General features: G+C 36.3%; 1 long non-coding RNA gene across 3 annotated transcripts in view; it reads right to left on the reverse strand.

Moving 5' to 3' along the window:
- Positions 1 to 5,229: 5,229 nt before the first annotated feature.
- LOC117195751 (uncharacterized) overlaps positions 5,230 to 22,394 on the reverse strand; it is a 38,801-nt gene continuing 21,636 nt past the window's right edge. The window contains exons 5-7 of one of the 3 annotated variants that reach the window (XR_007476671.1): positions 21,729 to 21,847; positions 19,375 to 19,745; positions 5,230 to 16,259 (exon numbers count right to left, since the gene is read on the reverse strand). This is a non-coding gene — a long non-coding RNA (uncharacterized LOC117195751). Of the gene's footprint in view, positions 19,746 to 21,728; positions 21,848 to 22,394 lie in introns of all 3 variants that reach the window. The other 2 variants (XR_007476672.1, XR_007476670.1) reach the window with 2 other exon arrangements.

Raw genomic sequence — 22,394 nt, forward strand, 5'->3', positions numbered from 1 at the left:
TTAAAAACCTTTCCCTGAAATCCTTCAGGGAATTTGGACGTTTTAAGCACTGGATACCTGGATTCCTTGCTTGTTGCCCTGCAATAAATGCTGCATTCCTCCACCACAGCCTGCTGTCACTAGATTGGCTTTACTGCGTGCAGGCAAGCAGATCCAAGTTTGGTTTGGTAACACTACCAACCTGGCTTCACTGCACCCAGACTGGAAACAAAATTTAAAATTCATCTTTGACTATCTCTGTTCTCTGTCTCTCTCCTCACGATTCAATCAATTGTCCTAATATTCTCCCTCTAGAGCTCATCTCTTTCCTGGACTTTCTATTCTATGTCTACTGTCACTATTCTTTTCTGGATTGCATAGCCTTCTCCTGAACTTTGTAATATCCTTCTAACTGGAATTTGGATTCATATCTGCTTCACTCCAGCCTCTTTATTTCCTGCATAATCAAAACTTTTAATCAAATCATAGCGAAGTCACCAACGGATATTAACTGCTGTAATAATTTTAAATGTCACAATTTAATATTCAAAGTCATTGAGACAATAATAAAAATAATTTTTAGTTTTATATCATTCTCCTATACCCCAGTATATACCTTATGCTTTAGCTAAGCAGTATAACATGAATCTAATCAGCCCAGGGTTTTTCCAACTACATGTCAGGATCTCGCTATGTCTACCCACACTCCTTGGTTTATGGAATAGTGCCCTTTTGTCAAAGTCTATCCTCAAATACCACTTCATTCATGAAGCCATTTTAAGAAGCACTTTTTATTATGAAAAAAATAAATGGACAAAAGGACAAAAATAATGTAATGAAGTCCCATGTACCCATTAGAATAGCTCAATAATTATCAATTCATGCCCAGTCTTTTTTCATCTCTACCCCTACCCAACCTCTTATCAGATCCCAAGCTGAACATAATCACTCCATCCTCTTTGTTTCTCTCTTGTAGCACTGACGTTGCATGTGAGCATTTAATAACTATTGGCAGGGCTTCCCTAGTGGCGCAGTGGTTGAGAGTCCACCTGCCGATGCAGGGGACACAGGTTCGTGCCCCGGTCTGGGAAGATCCCACATGCCGCGGAGCGGCTGGGCCCGTGAGCCATGGCCGCTGAGCCTGCACGTCCGGAGCCTGTGCTCCGCAGTGGGAGAGGCCACAACAGTGAGAGGCCTGCGTACCGCAAAAAAAACAATAACTATTGGCATACATTTTATACTCTCTCCTAGATTTAAAGTCTCTTGAATGTAAGGTCTGCATGTTGCTGCCCTTCAGCACCTATCCAGCACAACATAGTACCCTGAGTCTAAAAGGAAAAACAACAAAAATTTTAATTTGAATTGAAATATCTAACGCTATTTTAAAAGAAATTATTTTCCCCAGAGTTAATAATTGTATCTTTTAACAAAATTATCTCTATACAAAGCCAACATGAGCACCAATCCTATTTTTAAATTTTCTGAGAAGGAGATCCATGTGCTTCTTTAGTAATCCAATGCCCTGTTTGGATTATCTCAATAATCACTCAATTCTATGCTGAGCCTCAGTTCAGGGTGACATTGGATAAATCATGTGGAATTAGCATAGTGAATATATTCTCTTTGCCTGTTTCTTTATTAGCAAATTGCATCTTCCCATTCTAGCTCACAAGAGAATTATGAGATTAAATAGGGTAGTCACCTATTGATTATACAAGTTATGAACCATTCAGAATTTTTTTGCCCTTTTTAGATCTGTCCTCCAATTTTGTGTTTTTATTATTCACTAGCTCTCCCCTCAAAGGATGATGCAAAGGGAGAAATGGCATATTAAGCTTAAATTATTTAGCAGTGGGGTCAGTTAAAAATTTGGTAGGGTGGAAAATTACAGCCATTAACTAAAATGAAGATCATCTGCCCTTCATTAACATGAATGATAAAGAATCATCTGTGAAGCATTTTGAATTCCTTAGAGAAAGTCTTTATGTTAGTTTTTTTTTTTTTTTTTTTTTTTGCATCTGAGTGTATGTGTATTTTTATCATGGACATCCTTAAGTTTTCAATTTTGATATTTCACTAATACAAAAATTTCATCATACCTTAAAAGTACATATAGAATTGGAACAGGAACTTCACAAAATCATTCACTATGTTTCCATAATTTGTAATGCTGAAAATGAAATTGTGGGTTGTATTTAGTTTCTGTTATGCTTATGCACACTTTGAAATGAAATACTAAATCCAACATTAAGTCAAAACTGGGATTATATAAAAAATTATGCAAAAAACTCTTCCTGAACAGTTATATTATGCTAAGTTGATGTGACGGAACAAGTTACATAGGTAACAATGAGCCTAGGGAATTATCCAGCATTGTCATTTCAGGATGTTTCTGTAGTTTTCTACTTATTTTATGTGCAGTAACTCTGATAAAATTATGCTATACTGGGTGAGAGGGAGTGTATGATCAGGCCACCCAAGATGGCTGTTCTCTTGCCCTCCTCCTCCGTACATCCCTTGTTCGACCAGTACCTGCTTCACCTACACCCTCCTCACAAGACTGACCTTCCTACATACTTGCCCCAGGCCACAGCTGGTGATTGTTCTAATCTTTAGATCAGAACATCCCCACCTTGAGAGCTTATCAAAGGGGCGGTGAGGGGAGTGCCCTTCTGCTAGTTTCCCTGGTAACAGATGAGCCAAACTGACGTCATTTCCCCCTACTACTGGTAACCTCCCCCTCCTGCAAAGACTGTGGCCCTTGTGCCACACACAGTGGGGTGTCGCTCAGGACCTTGCTTCAGACATGTAAGATCCCCCCTGCCATCCATTAAACCACTGATGTCTCTGTTGCTGATTCCAGGCTCTTTCTTCAGTCTTGAAGCTGGGCAAGTACAGGGCTTGCAGGCCTGCTTGGAGTGCAGCCTAACAGGGAGTTAGTGGGAATAATTACATATTTCGGTGGTATTGGTTAATTTGGAGATTTGCAACAATCTAAGGACACACCTTTATAAAGGCCAGGGTGCTTTATCATAGATGAGGGAATATGGAGTAATACCCTAAAATTGTTCAGGGAAGCTTGGGGGCCATACTGAGACATGTTGGGTGCCCCATCCCCATGTCAACCAAAGCAGTTCTGCTTTCATTGGTCTTAGTGAAACGTTGTACATGGTTGCTTCTTTTTTATTTTTAAATTTAAATGCTCACTACTAAAAATACTTGAAAACTACTTATCACCACCACCCCTACTCGCCTCTAAGATTTCACTTGAACTTAAAGACTCTCTGACGTATCAGGTAGTATCCCATTCTGAAGTCCAATTATAGATTGTATGATTATTATTAATACATGCCTGAGTTAGATACTGTCTTTCAAATTCTGAATTCTTTTAGTTACCAGTTCTTTACACTAGGTAAGTTATTGAGTTCCTTTCCTAAGAATTTATTTTTTAATTATAACCCTCTCCCTATTTGCCTCTTAATCTTCAGTTGTTCTTCACTGCTTGACAAATTATGGGCAATCTCTGTATTCTGACATTTAAAGTCCTCAATCATATGGCACCTGAGCTATCTACCACTGCACACCACCACACACCTTGGAGTGCAGCAGAGTTAAAGGGCCAGGGCAAGGTCTCACGCATGCAGGGTTGAATGAAATCTCATAGCAATAATATCAAGCAACCATATCTCTGTTATTGTCTCTGTTAATGCTTCCCATTATTAGCCTGAAGTAACTAATCTTTAAAAAAAAACTCTAATTGAGGGAGAAGAAAAATGTTTTATTTTTCTTCTCCCTCAAAAAAAAAATGCTTCTTAAGTTTATGACTAACCTATTTCTTAGTTCTGTATTTCTTCTGTCTTTGAAGAAATAGCCTATTTCCTCCCCATTTAAAAAAAATTTTCAGGATATACAAGCAATATATTTAACATTAAGTCTGATGCATCATTATAAGGTTAATAAATGCTTAATAAAATCACCAGTTTGTTTACTTTCTGAAATCACATAAGGAAATAAAAATATAATTCCTTTTTTATGTGTATAAATGTAGTACTTCTGAAAGATGCCAAATGAAGGATTGAAATCCTTCATTTATGACCCAGATAAATAAAATAAAGGAATAAAACACAGAACTCTACCATAGTTATTTAAGCTATTAAGTATTTATGCTGTTAAGTTTTATTTTAGGAATAATTTAGAGGAGGCATTGTTCACATTTACAACCAGGAAATTTTAAATCAAAAGTTTAAAAACCATGTGGTACATTTTAATTTAATATTAACTACAATTATGCAAACAATTACACTTACCTGTTTTCTGTTTACTTCTATTCCTAGAATACTTTTAATACAGTCTTAGTGACCAATTTTCTAGACATAGCTTGCAGTTTATCAGCTTGCTTCTATTTAGTAATCATTAGAGCATTCAGATGCATTAAATACAAATATGATGTATACCAGATTTTGATAATATATACAATTTATGTGGTGTGTGGTGATTGCCTAGTGACTGTATTTATGCATAATATATCTTTATATATATCATATATAAATACATATATATTTTAGAAACTATATTATAGAATGAGTGAATGTTATATGTCTTCTATTATAGTATATATTTTTCTTTTTCCTTGAATGGCTCTTTTCAGTTTATTGTATGAATCAGCTACTAATCACAGCTAAAAACTAGCATTGCTTTCACATTGCTTGTGTGTATGGGGGAAGTGGCAGAAGGGAGGGAGGTTGCAGGTTCTGGAAGCATACAGAATGGTGAGGAATCTCAGTGGCTGGGTCCAATAGTTTCTTTAGAAACCATAATCCCATCCAATTCTCCTAGGCTTTGAATTTGCAATTATTGGAGGTTAGTAAATATTGTCTTTTGTTTAACATAGTAACTTCTTTTTCCCAAGTTCATGTCCTCCTATGAATGTATTATCATAAAAAGAAATATATAAAAAGAAATAATTTGCTATTGCTGCTTTCTCTGGAGTACCATACCTAGAGTTGCCCATGTGGGAAGCAGCCAATTGCAAATCATCCACTGCTTGGAATCACTGTCTCTTAGAAACCATTGCTTATTTACTCCCTTCCATTTGCATCCTGTTGCCTGTGGCTTGTCTCTCCCATTGAATAGTCACATGGGCCCCTTATTGTGCTTCAGTTTCAGCTGCCCTGAGGGATTATCACATTTTCGAATCTTTAGTTTCACTCAGATCATCCCAAACATAATCTCAAATCTGGTGAAAATCAGTTCTTTTTTTTTTTTTTAAATAAATTTATTAACTTTATTTTTGGCTGCATTGGGTCTTCGTTGCTGCACACGTACTTTCTCCAGTTGCGGGGGCTACTCTTCGTTGTGGTGCGCGGGCTTCTTATGTTGTGAAGCACGGGCTCTAGGCACACGGGCTTCAGTAGTTGTGGCATGCGGGCTCAGTAGTTGTGGCACACGGGCTCAGTAGTTGTGGCTCGCAGGTTGTAGAGTGCAAGCTCAGTAGTAGTGGCGCATGGGCTTAGTTGCTCCACACCATGTGGGATCTTCCTGGACCAGGGCTCAAACCTGTGTCCCCTGCATTGGCAGGCAGATTCTTGACCACTGTGCCTCCAGGGAAGTCGCGAAAATCAGTTCTTAAATGCTGTGCTATTTGTCACAAAATGGAAATGTTTTATTTATGTTACATCATTTTTATTTATTTATTTATTTATTTATTTATGGCTGTGTTCGGTCTTCGTTTCTGTGCAAGGGCTTTCTCTAGTTGTGGCGAGCGGGGGCTACTCTTCATCGCGGTGCGCGGGCCTCTCATTGTCGTGGCCTCTCTTGTTGCGGAGCACAGGCTCCAGACGCGCAGGCTCAGTAGTTGTGGCTCACGGGCCTAGTTGCTCCGCGGCATGTGGGATCTTCCCAGACCAGGGCTTGAACCTGTGCCCCCTGCATTGGCAGAAAGATTCTCAACCACTGCGCCACCAGGGAAGCCCTATGTTACATCATTTTATTTACTTTACTTATTCCTCAGTACAACCCTATGAGGAAGGTATTCTTATTATTCCCATTTTACATATGAAGAAACTGAAGCTTACAGAGGTTAATAATTTGCTGAAGGCCACGTGAATAAGAGAAGCTAGGAATCACACCTGCTGTATCAACCTTCAGAGGTCAGGCTTTTAAGCAATGCATAATATTTATCCAGCCCTGGAGGTACTGAAAAATCTAATTAAGAGAGAAAGAAACAAAAAATGAGAGAATTTGGAACAAGTTAGTAAACAATTATACCCCATAGCATAAAACTGTTACATGGTAATAACTCGCTTTTCTAGTTCATAATCTGGACTATTATTTTAAAAAATTATATACACTGGGGAAGTAAAGCACATCTAACTATATCTTAAGAGAAGAAAAGTAACTGTAACCTCTAAATGTGGGTTTTCTCTGTAACTGAATAGCTGAAAGTTACCTTGATGTCAATTAATTAACAATTTATTTTATTTTATTTTAAATTTGTATTTTATTTATTTATTTGGCTGCATTGGGTCTTAGTTGCAGCATACAGGATCTTTGTTGTGGCATGCGAGGTCTTTCGTTGTGGTGCGTGGGCTCTTCTTTGCAGTGCGTGGGCCTTCTCTCTAGTTGTGGTGTGCGGGCTCCAGAGCGCACAGGCTCAGTAATTGCGGCATGCGGGCTTAGTTGCCGCATGGCATGTGGGATTTTAGTTCCCTGACCAGGGATTGAACCTGCGTCCCCTGCCTTGGAAGGCAGATTCTTAACCACTGGACCACCAGGGAAGTCCCAATAATTAATTTTAAATGCTACCATGAGTTTGCTCTCCTATATCCACTGAACCTTATTCTCTGTCTCACAGGGAATTGCCTTTCTCCTCCTAGTCTCACTGCTTTAGGTACCGCCCATCATTCAGATTAGCACTCATTCTCCTTCAGTTCATTAGAGATCCCATCCATTCAACTCTAATTACTAAGCAGATGATCCTCTATTAGATTCAATGTGACAGTCTTCAAGAGAGAACAAGAGTTGAAGTTACTACTCCTTCCTTAGTTTTTTTTCTTCTTTCTCATTCTTTTTATCTTAAGCTGACCCCTGGTAAACTCTATCTCATAGACCTTTGCTATTCTACACTCCAGAGAAGGCTTATCTGGAGAGAAAATCTATGCTCAGTACAAGAGTCCATACTCTTATGCCTTTGGATATCATCTGGCAACTGCATAGTCCACTTTCCTTATTTCCATTCATCCAGTTCCTGAACTTGACTTGGAATGCCTTTTCCCTGACCATCTGCAGGTTCTCACCTCAGACTGCTCTTAGGCCATTATATTCTCTGTGATCTGTTTTTCCCCTGAGTCTCTCAGTTTAGTTTTCCTGTGTTTGCCTGGTTACATTTTAAATCAACCGAAAAAGAACCATATTCCGCTTTACTTCTGTTCATAACCCTGCATTGGTTTTCAGATTGTTGAACCTGGATTCTAGCTAATGAGAGATGCTCCAGGGGGAATCACACCTTTAAAGGAAAGTGCTTCTTAATTTTGGTATCAGTTTTATAGTTTTGTATAGGGTTAACCACTGGAGGAAAAAGAGATATTTTGAACCAGTAATCCCATTTTTACAAAAGAATTTATTTTATCATTTCCTAGGTAGGCAAAGTTACTTAAATAAAGTTAAGAATTGAAGACTAGACACCAAGTGTCCTGCTTCTCTTTTACTTTAAGGCAAATATCCCAGTTGCTGGATTCGTTTTGGCATCACATCTGTGCAATAAGTATTGCATACACTGAACATGAAGTAGGGCATATGCTTAAAACAGGCTTTTTATACTTCAAACTGTAAAATTTGCAGCCAAAATAATGATAGAGAAAACAATGACAGGCATTAGTATCAAGCTTTGCTATTTTAAATATGTATCTACTTAAAATTACTATTCTGAGAAAGACCAATTAAAGTAAAATACAATCAAAAGTGAAAAGATAGTAGCATCTCTCTTTGAAGTGAAAAAAATTCCCTTGGTCCAACTAGGAAGTGCTGATCTGGAAAAATTGGTAGTTTGACACTGTGAAAGAAATAAAATTGTCATGAACAAAGGTGAAAAGGGATTGTATTTGTCAAGAAGAGGCTCCTACTGGATGAACTCTCTGAGGGCTGTGGCATGTCACATCTTGTCTTGGAGAGTTAATGACTGGTAATGTTGAAGGAATAGGTCTTTTGTCAGATCATTACAGCAGTCCTGGTTACAACTGCCTCAAGTGTAGTGACTGGTTCAAATAAGGGGCCAAAATACTTCATGTGAAACATGACTTAATCCAATCACCTTCTCCTGATTAGGAGAGGGAATCCAAGGCAGTTTTACCTAGAAAGCACTGAGGGTAAGTCCTAGGGCACGAACACAGGAGCTGCTTTTGGTCCTCAGGAAATGAGGGCTGAAGTTTGCTTGGTCTCTGATTCTGCCCATGTAGTACATTGCTACATGTACTACATGTGTAGTATATGTACAATGTGCAATATATTGTTCAGCCTTGCTCTATTATGACTATACTCTTATTGCTTAAGCATTCTCAAAGAATGAGAAGAAAAAATTAAACTGGTAAATTGAATGAGGCTGGATGAAAGGTGTTATTGCTCCTGAATTAAATGAAACATTTTATTGCTCCTTAGAAGAAAAGACAAGATCCCACACAGTTTAGGTAACTCAAGAATATCAGGAAGACACAGGGAAATTGTCCCTTTCCAAGATTACCAGAGGTTAAATTTAATGCCTGGGGATATTGAAGGAGCATTGGTTTTTCTCACCCATACTGCATATCAGATATTGATGTGTATCTAGAGCTTGCTGACTAATGTTAACCTGGGCAGGACACAGAAAGGCTCCTATTGAAAAACAAACAACCAACCAAGAGACATCATTATGATGAAAAATAAATATACTTTTAAACCACACTTTAACAGTTAACTAAAAAAATATTTTCCTCTGGTTTAAAAAATATCTAAAAAGTTTTAAATGGGACAGTGCCTAGTGCGCTACCCAGCTCATGGTAGGTACTCAGCAAATGTTAGTGCTCTTTCATTCCCTTTAGTAAAAAAGAACTAATATCTTCATTTCAGTTATAAAGCAGTTCAATTACACAGATTTGGAAAATTCTAAAAAAACATGAAGGAGAAAACAAATCATCTTATAATTCCACTATCGAAAGGTGAACACTTAAAATATTGCTTATTCATTTTCTTACCAACATTCTAAATACTTCACAAACACAAAAATCACCTAGCAAGCTTTTCTTCATGATTCCACCAACAGTAGATTTCAGAGCTAGCAGTGATCCATTCATATGCCTCTACTAGTTAATTATTTCAGGAAGCCATAGCTACAAACTGGTGGATGTCACTTAAACACCTAGATTCATCAGACACTGTGTAAGTGAGGGGCATTGTAACAGTTGTTATAAGCTTTAAAAATTAGCCTCCATCTCTGGCAAAAGGAGAGTAGCTACTATTGAGCAAAGTGTTCCACAGGTAACAGTGATAAAATATGGACAGTATCTCAAAAACAACTATCTAAAGGCATGGGAATATGACCAAAAGTAATAAAAAACAGGAGTGAATCAGAAAAATTAATTGATAAAGTGAATGACACTTAGTGAACTTCCTGTTTTTATGGGGTTTTTGGCCATCTGGTGCCATGCTGGGTGACTAAAAACCAGGTAAAAACTTGCAATCTTATAGGCCTAAAGAACTAATGTTCAGTTAGCCTAAAAACTGTGGATAAATAGACAAAGAAGAGCAAAAAGCTAATGGGACAAACAGAAAGCAAACAGTAAAGTGGTAAGAATAGAGACAGAATAATAGTTACATTAGATATACATTAGTTTAAAACTCTAGCTAAAAGGTAGAAAATTTCAGAATGGATAATAAAAAAGCAAGACCCAACTACATGTTCTGTAAAAAAAATAATTTACTTTAAATACATGGCTAGGTTGAAAGGAAAAAGATGGAACATTATATAAACCATGCAAACAATCAAAGAAGGCTGAAGTGGCTATGTTAATATCAGATGAAACAGACTTCAAGGCAAAGGAAATTAACAAAGATAGGGATAATTCATAATAACAAAAGGATCAATTCACTAAGAAGACATAATAAAAGACCTTTAAAGCACATGAAGTAAAAATTGACAATTAAGTGAAGAAATAGACAAATCTAATCATGGAATATTTAACACCCCTCTCCCAGCAATTCACAGAACAGCCAGAAAAAAATCAGTAAAGATGTAGATCTGAATACTACCAATTTCCTTGACCTAACTGACATTTATAGAATACTATATACAATGACTGATAGAATATCCATTCTTTTCATGTGCACATGGTATGCTCACTGAAATAGATCATATGCTGAGCATATGATAAAACAAGTCTTAATAAATTTTAAAAGACTGAAGTCTTGAAAAGTATCTTCTGTAATCACAATGAAATTAAATTAAAAATCAATAATAATAAGATATATTTCCCCAAATGCAAATATTTGAAATTCACATTACATGCTTAATTAGTCCAGTGGGTTAAAAATGGAAATCGCAATGGAAATTAGAAAATATTTCAAACTGAATGATACTGAAAATATAACATATCAAAATTTATGAGATGCAGCTAAAACAGTGCTAGGAGAAAGTTACAGTTCTAAATGGATATGTTAGAAAATAAATTATAAAAGTGGTAACATAAGTTTCCAAGTTAAAAAGTTAGACAAAGAAAAGCAAAGTAAACTCAAAATAAATGGGAAAAGAGAAATAATAAAAATAAGAACAGGAAGTAATGAAACAGGAAACTACAGAAAAAATTAACAAAGCCAAAAAAACAGCTCTTTGAAAAGATTAATAAAAGTGATAAATTCCTAGCTAGACTGATGAAGACAAAAAAAAAGAGAACACAAGTTATCAGTGTGAAGAATAAAAGAGGGTGTATCAGTACAGATCTTAAAGAATTAAATGGATAATAAGGAAATATGATGAATATCTTTATGCCAATGAATTCAACAATTTATATGACATAGACCAATTCTCTGAAAAATATAACTTACTCGACTGACAAAAAATGAAGCAGAAAATCTGAATAGCGCTTTACTTGAAGAAATTGAATTTTTCACTGAAAAACCTTCTGGCAGAGAAAGCTCTAGGCCCAGATGATTTTATTGGTGAGTGCTATCAAACACTTAAACAAATAACCCTTGTCAGGTACAAACTCTTTTAGGAAATGTACCAGGAGGGAACACTTCCTAAAAAAATAAAATAAATGGTAGCCATTTTTAAAGTAGAGCAATATAATTCTAAACAGAGAAAGCATTAAACATTTGAGCCTAAAACAAAGAAAGAAAATATCCGTCTTAGTCCATTTGAGCTGCTACAACAAAATGTCACAAACTGGGGAGCTATAAACAACACAAATTTATTTCTCACAGTTCTGGGGGCTGGGAAATCCAAAATCAAGGTGCCAGGATGGTCACATTCTGATGAAGGCCTTTTTTGGCTCATAGCTGGTGACTTCTCTCTGTGTCCTCACGGAAGAGGGTAAGCAGCTGCATGGGGTCTCTTTTATAAAAACACTAATCCCATTCATGAGGATTCCACACTCATGACCTAAGCAACCTCCCCAAAACCCCATCTCCTAATACCATCATCTCTCGGCGTTAGGATTTCAACATACAGATTTTGGGGGGACCCGAACATTCAAACCATAGCAGTAACTTTTTCAGTTTACAGGTAAACAGCAGGAAAAGGTATAAGGAGAGTTAGCTGCATGGCTTAATGCTTTATGCTCTTGGTCCATCCATATTGTTGTAAATGACAAGATTTCATTTTTTATATGGTTGAGTAGTATTCCATTGTACAAAATACTACATCTTCTTTATCCATTCATCTATTGATGGGCACTTAGGTTGCTACAATATCTTGGCTATTGTAAATAATGCTCCAAAGAACATTGGGGTGCATGAATCTTTTCTAATTAGTGTTTTTGTTTTCTTCAGAAAAATACCCAGAAGTGGAATCACTAGATCGTATAGTAGTTCCATTTTTAATTTTTTGAGGAATTGCCATAGTGTTTTCCATAGTGGTCATACCAATATATTCCCACCAATAGTGCATGAGGGTTCCCTTTTCTCCACATCCTTGCCAACGTTTGTTATTTGTTGTCTTTTTGATAATAGCCATTCTCACATGTGTGATGTGATAATTCATTGCGGTTTTGATTTGCATTTCCCTGATGGTTAGTGATGTTGAGCATCTTTTCATGTGTCTGTTGTCCATCTGCATGTCTTCTTTGGAAAAATGTCTACTCAGGTCCTCTGCCCATTTTTGAATTGGGTTGCTTGCTTTTTTGATGTTGAGTTGCATGAATTCTTTGTACATTTTGGATATTAACCCCTTATCAGATGTACTATTTGCAAATATCTTCTCCCATTCAGGAGGCTGCCTTTTTGTTTTGTTGATAGTTTCCTTCTCTGTGCAAATGCTTTTTAGTTTGATGTAGTCCCATTTGTTTTTTGCTTTAATTTCTCTTGCCTGAGAAGACAGATTAAAAAAAAACATTTTGCTATGCCTGATGTCAAAGAGCACTCTGCCAATGTTTTCTTCTAGAGTTTTATGGTTTCAGGTCTTATATTTAAGCCTTTAATCTATTTGAGTTTATTTTTGTATATGGTGTGAGAAAGTAGTCCTGTTTGATTCTATTGCATGTAGCTGTCCTGTTTTCCCGACACCATTTATTGAAGAGGCTGTCTTTTCCCATTGTGTATTTGTGCCTCCTTTGTCAAAGATTAACTGATAATAAAAGTGTGGGTTTATTTCTAGGCTCTCTATTCTGTTCCATTGAATGATGGGCCTGTTTTTATGCTAGTACCATACTGCTTTGGTTACTGTAGCTTTGTAGTATAGCTTGAAATCAGGAAGCATAATATCTCCAGTTTTCTTCTTTCTCAAGATTGTTTTGGCTAGTCAGGTCTTTTGTGTATCCATACAAATTTTAGAATTTTTTGTTCTAGTTCTGTGAAAAATGCCATTGGTATTTTGATAGGGATTGTATTGAATCTGTAGATTGCTGGGGAGTATGGTAATTTTAACAATATTAATTCTTCCAATCTATGAGTATGACACATCTTTCCATTTGTTTGTGTCATCTTCAGTTTCCTTCATCAATGTCTTATAGTTTCCAAGTACAAGTCTTTTATGTCCTTGCTTAGATTTAGCCTAGGTATTTTATTCTTTTTGATGCAGTTGTAAATTGGATTGTTTTCCTAATCTCTCTGTCTGATAATTCATTGTTAGTGTATAGAAATGCAACAGATTTCTGTATATTAATTTTGTATCCTGCAACTTTACTGAATTCATTTATTAGTTCAAATAGTTTTTTGGTGGTATCTTTAGGATTTTCCATATATAGCATCACATCATGTCATCTGCAAACAATGACAGTTTTACTTCCTCTTTTCCAATTTGGATTCCTTTTATTTCTTTATCTTGTCTGATTGCTGTGACTATGACTTCCAATACCATATTGAATAATATGATGAGAGTGGGCATCCTTGTCTTGTTCCTTATCTTAGAGAAAATACTTTCAGCTTTTCACTGTTGAGTATGATGTTAGTTGTGGGCTTATCATATATGACCTTTATTATGTTGATGTATGCTCCCTCTATACCCACTTTGTTGAGAGTTTTTATCCTTAATCGATGTTGGACTTTGTCAAAAGTTTTTTCTGCATCTATTGAGATGATCATATGATTTATATGCCTATCCTTTTAAAATCCTTAAAATATAAAATAGTTGAAAATATTTAAGTATTTTATTTGCTAAAATAATCATTTGATCACTTCTTGTTTCTTCTCTCAATTCCTCTCTGTTATACTTTTAAAGACAGATGGTATTGCATAGCTATGGATATTTGGGGGATTTGGACAGGGGGAGGTTGAGTTGAGAAAATCATTTAATTTGGATTTAGGGGAATATATTTAGGTGGTTCACTGTCAATTTGTGAACCGTTAACTTTTCTTCCATAGTGCCCCCAATGTAGGAAAGATCTTAGGAATCCTGCTTCCAACTTTGCTGACTCACCTGGCAAAGCTACAGAGCCTAGGGATGTATCATGATGTAAGTGTGTCCCATGGTACCCAGCACTGGAAGTTATGTAGACAGTGAGGGGGACAGAGGGATCAAGCATGAAAGATACACAGCTAGAATACAATTTGCTTCTATTAGCTTCCAATAATCGGAAATGCAAAATTATAAGAGAAAATGTAGGGACAAAAGTATTATAGAAGTGTCCCAGACAGTTAATAAAAATATTGTTATTTTCTGGATTCTGTTATGTTTGTGGAACTATCATTTTTTAAAGATTTGTAAAATTTAAAAAATTATATTTTGTTCTGATTTCTTTTCTCATTCTAAATAAACATTCACTTTCTTACCCAATTTTTAAATTTAGAATTTCAAATTATTTTAAAGAGGATCCCCCAAATTGTATAAGCTTTGGACTGTACAAAAATTGGATCTTCCCCTATTTGAGTTGTAGGAGAAAGTGGGGGAGAAGGGCAGGATCAGGGCAGGATACAGATGCTACTTAATTCTACACTTTAAGAGCAAATATATATAAAATGGAGGTTAAAATTTAAATATGTAGGAGCAGAATATAAAATAAGACGTATACTTTCTAAACTACTAAAATAAGAAAAAAATCAAGCTTGATTAGTTCCACAAAAGGCAGAAAAGAAAAAAAAGTAGTAAATAATATAAATAAAATGGCAGGAATAAATACAGTCACAATAAATATAAGTAACTTGAATCCCCCTAATAAAATAAAGTCTTAATCTAATTGGGCTTTAAAAAAAAATCCAGTCATATGCTTTTTAAAAGAGTAAAGGAAAATAGACTTTTAAATTATGTTGGAACAAACTCGTATCAGAACCACCTAGAAACTTAATATCAGAATCACCTAGAGAAGTCATTATATTAGAATCAGGGGGTGGACTTTGGGATAAAGGGCTTTCTCTATTCAGGACCCTAGAAAGTTAAGCAGAGTTGTTGGCATATCTGGGCACTGACACTTGTCATTGCTTCTGGGGAAAGAGTACAGATGAACAGAATAGAAGGTACATTTATTTCTGCTCTTCACCATTTGCATTTTTGTACCTTTTTGAATTTAGTTTCTTCATTAATTTGTTTTGATTTTCTTACCAATTGAATGTATTGTTCACTCAAATAATACATTTAATAGAATAGTTAGGGAAAATCATCACACATTAAGAATTATGTGATTTATGACAAAGGTGCAAGTCAGTGGAGGAAAGGATAATCTTTTGAATAAACTGTTCTGGATCAATTGAATATTTATATGGAAAAAATTTAACCTGACCCCTTCCTCACATTATACATAATATTAACTCAAAATAGATCAAAGATCTAATGTAAAGGGTAAAACAATGAAACTTCTAGAAGAAAACATAGGGAAATACCTTCATGACCTTAAGATAGGCAATGTTTTCTTAAATACAAAAGCACAAACCATGAAAAAAGAGACTGATAAAATAGACTTCATTAAATTAAGAACTTTCATTTATCAAAAGACATTTTTAAGAGAATGAGAAAACGATACACAGAGTAGGAAAAGAAAAATATAAAATGACTATTGACAAAAAACTTACAACCAAGATATATAAGGCACCATTATAAATCAATAAGACAACTCAATTTTTTTGAAAAACGGGCAAAAGATTTGAATATGTATTTCATAAATCTAGATATCTAAATGATCAACAAGCATATGAAAAAAGATTCAGTATCATTATTTATGAGGGAAATGTAAATTAAAACCATAATCAGGTACCACTACATACTAAAATTTTCAGAATCAGATACTACTACTCTTGTACATTGCTGGTGGAGTGTAAATTGGGACAACTCCTTTGCTCCTACTGTTTCCATCTTCCCTATACCCACCAGCAAATTCTCATCCTGCCAAAAACTTCTTTGCTCATCACAAGGTGATAGATTTTTCTCACACATAGTTTTTCCTTTCCAGCTCAACTGGCAAATATTGAGCACATAATAATAGTTAATTGTATAAATCTGTACCAGCCTCCTTCCTTATCTATTCATCTTACCTTTACTTTTTGTATGTTCCTTGGTTCCTTGTCGCAAGACAAAGGGACCTGTGTTTCCTCACTTTTTAATGGATGGGGTCTCAATCTGTCACATTCAGTTTAATAGGTAAACAGTTTATGCATTGATGAGTGAATTACTGGAGAGAGGACATATGGAGAGCTTCTCAGAAACAGAAAACTTAAAAATTTTGTCTTACTCTCAAGATGCTCAATATATACTAATTACTCTACAAGTAAGGAATGAATTTAGCATGATTATGGTCATAAAAAAGCTAATGACCAGGATATTTAAGAAAGTTGAGTTGCTCTCACATTCTAGGCATGACTCTCCTGTTCTGTCTGTGTCATTTTCATTGTATCTCATCATATAGTAATATATTTTCTTTCTTCTATTGTAGATGCCCAGAGCAACAAATCAAAAAAGAAATCCACTTCTTTTTTCTCTTTCTCCTCACAGTCATCACACATTATAATCACTGTTTTCTATGGCCACAGATTTCCCTCTAGCTTCTCTTCAAACGTAACCTGTACTCTTCCAACCTTTTCTCTCCATAGCAGTCCTACAGTCAAATCAGAGTTTTCAGGAGTTAGTGTTACCTCTTGGTCTCAGTGCTTTCAAAATTCACTTTCAGGAAAAATAATTGATAGAGAATTCACTTTTTTCCACAGGTAACTGCTTTAAGGAATTACTGTTTAAAATGCAAACAAATGAATTTCTAATGGTGGAATTTTAAGTTCTGACAAGGTGGTAGAGGACTGGGGGTTGGTTTTTTAGGTTAGTAACCCCTCTAACCTTTCCTCTGTTCCTTATAACTATAACACATAATCTCTTTTCCAGTAAAGCTAGCTCTGTTTTCAACAGACTACAAAGTATAGCTATCTGATCTGCCCTTAGCCCCATGTATCTTTGATCTGTTTTCTTTCAGAGGTATCGCCTTCTCAAAAAACGAGGAGGAACTGGCAAGGAGTTGAAAAGAATTATTTTTTTTTCCCTCCCAAACGAAAATGACCTAAGTTGCAAGGACTGGGTGATCTCAGTTTCTCTGGAAAGTACAGTGTTGTTTTTCATGGTTGGTAGTAAACAAAGAACAGAACACATCATTTGCAATACTTACGTAAAACAACCCTTCAGTTTATGACCTATTGTCCAAATTAATGGCAGCTTACAAGAGACCTATCTGTAGGTGGGGACCCTGAATATAATAAAGTGCAAGCATTCACAACTTCTATAAGAAGCATTAGCAGCTAAACAAGATCCAACCATTGCTGCCTTTGCACTAAGCATGAACATTTCCACTGTCAAGTAGGGAGACATCATTTCAACAGTTTATAACATATGGTGTTCAAAAGTTACAAACCTGTAGCTTTAACATTTTAAAGTCAGTGCCTCAAAGTATAGAAGGTCTATAATCCAAAGAGATCAATAGTATTACATATTATGTTAATATCTTGCCATTATTTGAACTACAAGTAGGTAACCAATGCAAAAAACTCAGAGAGATGGGGGGCTCAATTCTTTTTTGGTGCGTGAACTGTGCCCTAGTAAAAGACAGCTATAGAACTCTTTGAAATTCTCATTTAAGCACTGCTTTGTCTTTTTGTATAAATAGGAAATTACCAAAGAAACACCAGTGATAAGGGGGTTAATATTAGTATCCTTATACCTAAGTCAAAACTGGACAGCTCAAAAAGATTTATAAGCTCTGCCCTCAGTTTGTGTCTTTTACATAGCTTCTTGTTTTTACATAGACACTTGGAATTTGTTATCTGTAAGAAAAGAATGAACTTATCCAAGGAACTGGTAGCCATGGCCTAAGGAACTAGCATGACGAAATGACTAAGCATGTTGATAACAATAATAATAATAATTGCACTTGCCATACATAGCACTTAATGTGTTGGGAATGGCTTTAAGCCCTCAATGTATATTAACTCATTTATTCCCTGCAATACCCTATAAGGTAATTATTATTCCCAATTTACAGAGGACAAATCTAAAGATCAGTGAGGTAAAATCTTTTTAACATTACATAGTTAGGAACTGCCAGAATTTGAACGTAGGCACTCTGGCTCTGAAGCAACATTTATACCCACCTGAGTTCATTCAATTAGTTAATCAGTTATTAAGTCTTTAATCAAATATTTATCAAATATGCAGTATGTTCTTGGGCTCCAGGGCATACATAAATGAGTTAAACTATATATGGTACCTGCTCTTAGAGAATGTATAGCAGTAAACACAAACATTAATCAAATAATTACACAAACAAATGTAAAATTGCAATGTGACAGGTACACAAAGGAGGGAATGTATGATGGGAATGTATGAGAGTCAATCAGGGAGATTGGGGGAAGTTTTGCTGAAGAACTGACATATGCACTAGATATGAAGGATAGGCAGACTTGAACTAGACAAAGAGGAAAAGGAAGAGATTTCAAGGCAGAGGAAACACCACATACAAATTCTCTGTTGTGAGTAGGAACAGGAAAAGTACTAGTAATTGAAGGAAGGCCAGTGACAGGCAATCAAAGAGAGCAAGAGTGAGAAGAGTTCAAGACAACACTCAAAGGGTTGGCAGGACCAGATCGGGCAGGAGTTTGGTAGGCTATGTTAGGCTATGTCTTTGCCTTATGATCTTCTCTGAGTCCTAAAAGGTTTTAAATAAGGGCAGGGGTGGTGGTGGATTTACTTGAATAGATTTGTGTTTTAAAAGGATCACTTTAACTTTAATATTGATGGTGGGATGGAAGAGGATCAATGGGTATGACTAGATGAGTGAGAAGATTGTTATAGTGGTCCAGGGTGAGACATGAAGGTAGTCTGGACTAGACTGATGGTGGTGATAAAGAGAAATGGATAGAGCCAAGCTGTAGTAGGCAGAAAAATCAATAGGCCTGTCTTGCAAAATTAGCTAAGTCAATTTGGTCACGCACAACTATTTTGTTCTTTTTGACAGATAAAAGTAGCCACCAATTTTTGACATAAGTGAAGAGGGTGGTTCCTCTGACATAGCTTTTTTACTAAGTCACAGTGCAAGCAAGTATTAGACCAAATTCCATCATATAAACAGACATTTTAAAAAGTAATTAATAAGGAGGCTTACATGCAACAGTTCATACAATCTCTTTTATAAGTTCAATTAAGTTCCAGCTCTCTGTCCTTTTATGTACCATGATGTATTAGCTATCTATTGCTACATAACAAATTACCTCAAAACCTAGTGACTTAAAGTAACAATAAATATTTATTACCTCATAGTTTCTGTAGATTAGGGATAAATCAAATTGGCTGGGTAGTTTTTGTTCGGGGTCTCTCATGAGTCAAGATGTTGGCTGGGGCTGTTGTTACCCAAAGGCTTGACTAGGCCTGGAGAATCTACTTCTAAGACGAGTCAATCACAAAGCTGGCAAGTTAGTTGACTACCAGCAGACCTGAGTTCCTCCCCACATGGATCTCTCCGTAACAGCTTCACAGCATGGTGGCTGACTTCCTCCAGAATAGATAATCCAAGAGAGAAAAATGCAGGGTCTGCAATATCTTTTAAGACTTATCCTTGGATGGCACTGTCTTCATTTCCAGAATATCTTATTCACACAGGTCATCTCTATTCAGTGTGGGGGAACTACAGAAAGGGATAAATACTAAGAATCATTGGTATTAAGGGCATTAAGGATCAGTTTGAAGACTGGCTACCATCTATGACTACAACATGCATGAAAGGCTCACTTAAGGTAGATGCAGTAATGTTTAGAGACAGGATACAGGCAACCAGAGTCCAATGAAACAATAGCTGCATACAGGACATTTTAGGGATCAAATATTGGTACCTTTCCTAAAGATACAAATTACGGTGCTTGCTAGATTTTTATACCCTATTCAGCAAAAGTGGAATGTCTAAAATATATTAGCCAATCCATATAACTTGAACAACACTAATTTCACCAATGAAAACTGATTGCTAATATTTATTATGCTAATTAGCAAAATTCTGGTGTTGGTCAAGATAAGGATGACTAAAGCACTTGTCGTAGCTTCCTCTGGAGTGTGGCCTTATGGCTAAATATCAGCTGACCATACCTGGGAGTGTGAGCTCCTAATTAGGGCAAGCAACAGCACTTATGATGTAGCCTAAATTAACACACATATATATTCACACATAATATCACATTATCCATGCTCAATTTTTTTAAAAGTAAATTAGAGACATCATAATGCCATCATGATTTAGAAGATGCAGCCCATGAAAAGAGTAACTATCTTGGCCAATGACAGTTACTGAATGGGACTGCTCATATTAGATAGAGTAACTTACAATGGAAATTACTGAATGGTCATTAGCAAAGCATTTCTGGGATTGGGGCATGTTGCAGAAAACACCTATATTGATTTTCATTTTTTTTTTTTTTTTTTGGCGGTACGCGGGCCTCTCACTGTTGTGGCCTATCCCGTTGCAGAGCACAGGCTCCGGACACACAGGCTCAGCGGCCATGGCTCACGGGCCCAGCCGCTCCGCGGCATGTGGGATCTTCCCGGACCGGGGCACAAACCCGTGTCCCCTGCATCGGCAGGTGGACTCTCAACCACTGCGCCACCAGAGAAGCCCTGATTTTCATTTTTGAAGGCAAAGCATTTAAGATTATATTATAGGGTTATTTTGGGAATTACATGAGTTGATAATTTCAGAGTACTTAAGATGTGCCTGGCACATAGTAAAATTGTCTGTAAATATGATAGTGATGATGGTGGTGGTGATCATCCAACAGATAGATAATGCCTCATCATGATTATCAGGTGTACTGGACACTGGGGTAGATTCCACTGACACCACATTCCTCTTCAGGACTTGTTTGCCCAGCTGCTGGGAATGCTGTGGCTCACAGCTGTCAAGATGTCAGCTCCATCCAGAAATTGCCTTACCCAAGGTCACACCTACTTCCTGGGAGCAGTCTTTATCCAATGACTGATCATTGATGGGTATACAAGGGCCCAGTACCCTTGTCTCAACTTGGAACACTTCTGAAGGGCCACCCTAGCTTCAGAGCCACCCTTAGGGTAGGGTTGGTTTAGGCTTTGTTATAACTATTTCACAGCCCAGCTTCTCCTCTATCTAATCCTGCATTTCACCACAAGTATTAATTCCAAGACAACCCCCTAATAAGTTTTCCTGCATGCAAATCTCTATCTCAGGGTCTGCTTCCCAGGGAACATGACTAGAAACATCAATGGTTATTTAATGAATTAAAATACTGCATAAACAAATGTATCCTTCTTTATTGGTTGGTAATGATTAGCACAGGGTGTAAGTTTGAGATATAGGTATATATAATTTAAAATATTGTTCATTTAGATTCAAAATTTGAGATCTTAAGTTGGTGGTAGAGACTAATAGAATAGGTTATTAATTAAAATGCTAATTATATTAAATATTATTGGAAAAGCTGTAACATATAACTATCATCTGACTATGGAAAACACAAAAGGCCATGAAAACCTTTAACGTAGGCAAAGTTAGTATACAGATTCTATTTGTCAGGTTAGGCTAGGGAATGCTGCAGTAATAAACTATGCCAAAATTTCAGAGGCTTATCACATAAAAGTTTCTTACTCAGGCAAATTTGCTAAGAGTCCAGGAGTTTCTCCAGGGCAGCCCTTCATGTAGTGGCTCAACATTCCAGATTGCTTCCTTCTTCTGGTAACTCCATCTGAATGATACCTCAGGGTTCTCTGTGCCAGGAAAGACAGCATGGTGAATCATGCACAGACTTGTAAATGCTTTGGTCTGGAAGTAACACGTCAGCTCGGGTCACTGTTCATTAGTAGAACTAGTTACACAGTGCTGCTTAACTTGTAGAGCTAAGAAATGTAAGCTTTTGCATATCCAGAGAAAAAAAGAGAATTGAAAATATTGAGCATTGGTAATGTTAGCCACAAGAACAGTATTATACTGTCTGAGAGACACTAATATTTTAGTATTTGTAAGGATCAACTTATAAGAGAAATTCACTTTTGAGACAAACTCTGTGTAGATCTTATCCTAGGATAGGAATTAATTTTAAGCTTCTGTGTTTATTATGCAATTTGATTGGACGTAAATTTAGTTCAGTATAAATAGAATCAGCAGCTAAAGTAGAACCTGGCAAGGTGTGGACAATCTCTTAAGTCATATGATAAATAAAATATAGATCACATTTGAGTGAGCTGTGAAAATTTATATAAAAATATTTTCCAGGGGCTTCCTTAAAAATGGGATAGTAAAATTTAAAAATAAGAA

The sequence above is a fragment of the Orcinus orca genome, chromosome 3 (assembly GCF_937001465.1).
Source record: "Orcinus orca chromosome 3, mOrcOrc1.1, whole genome shotgun sequence".
Classification (NCBI taxonomy): domain Eukaryota; kingdom Metazoa; phylum Chordata; class Mammalia; order Artiodactyla; family Delphinidae; genus Orcinus; species Orcinus orca.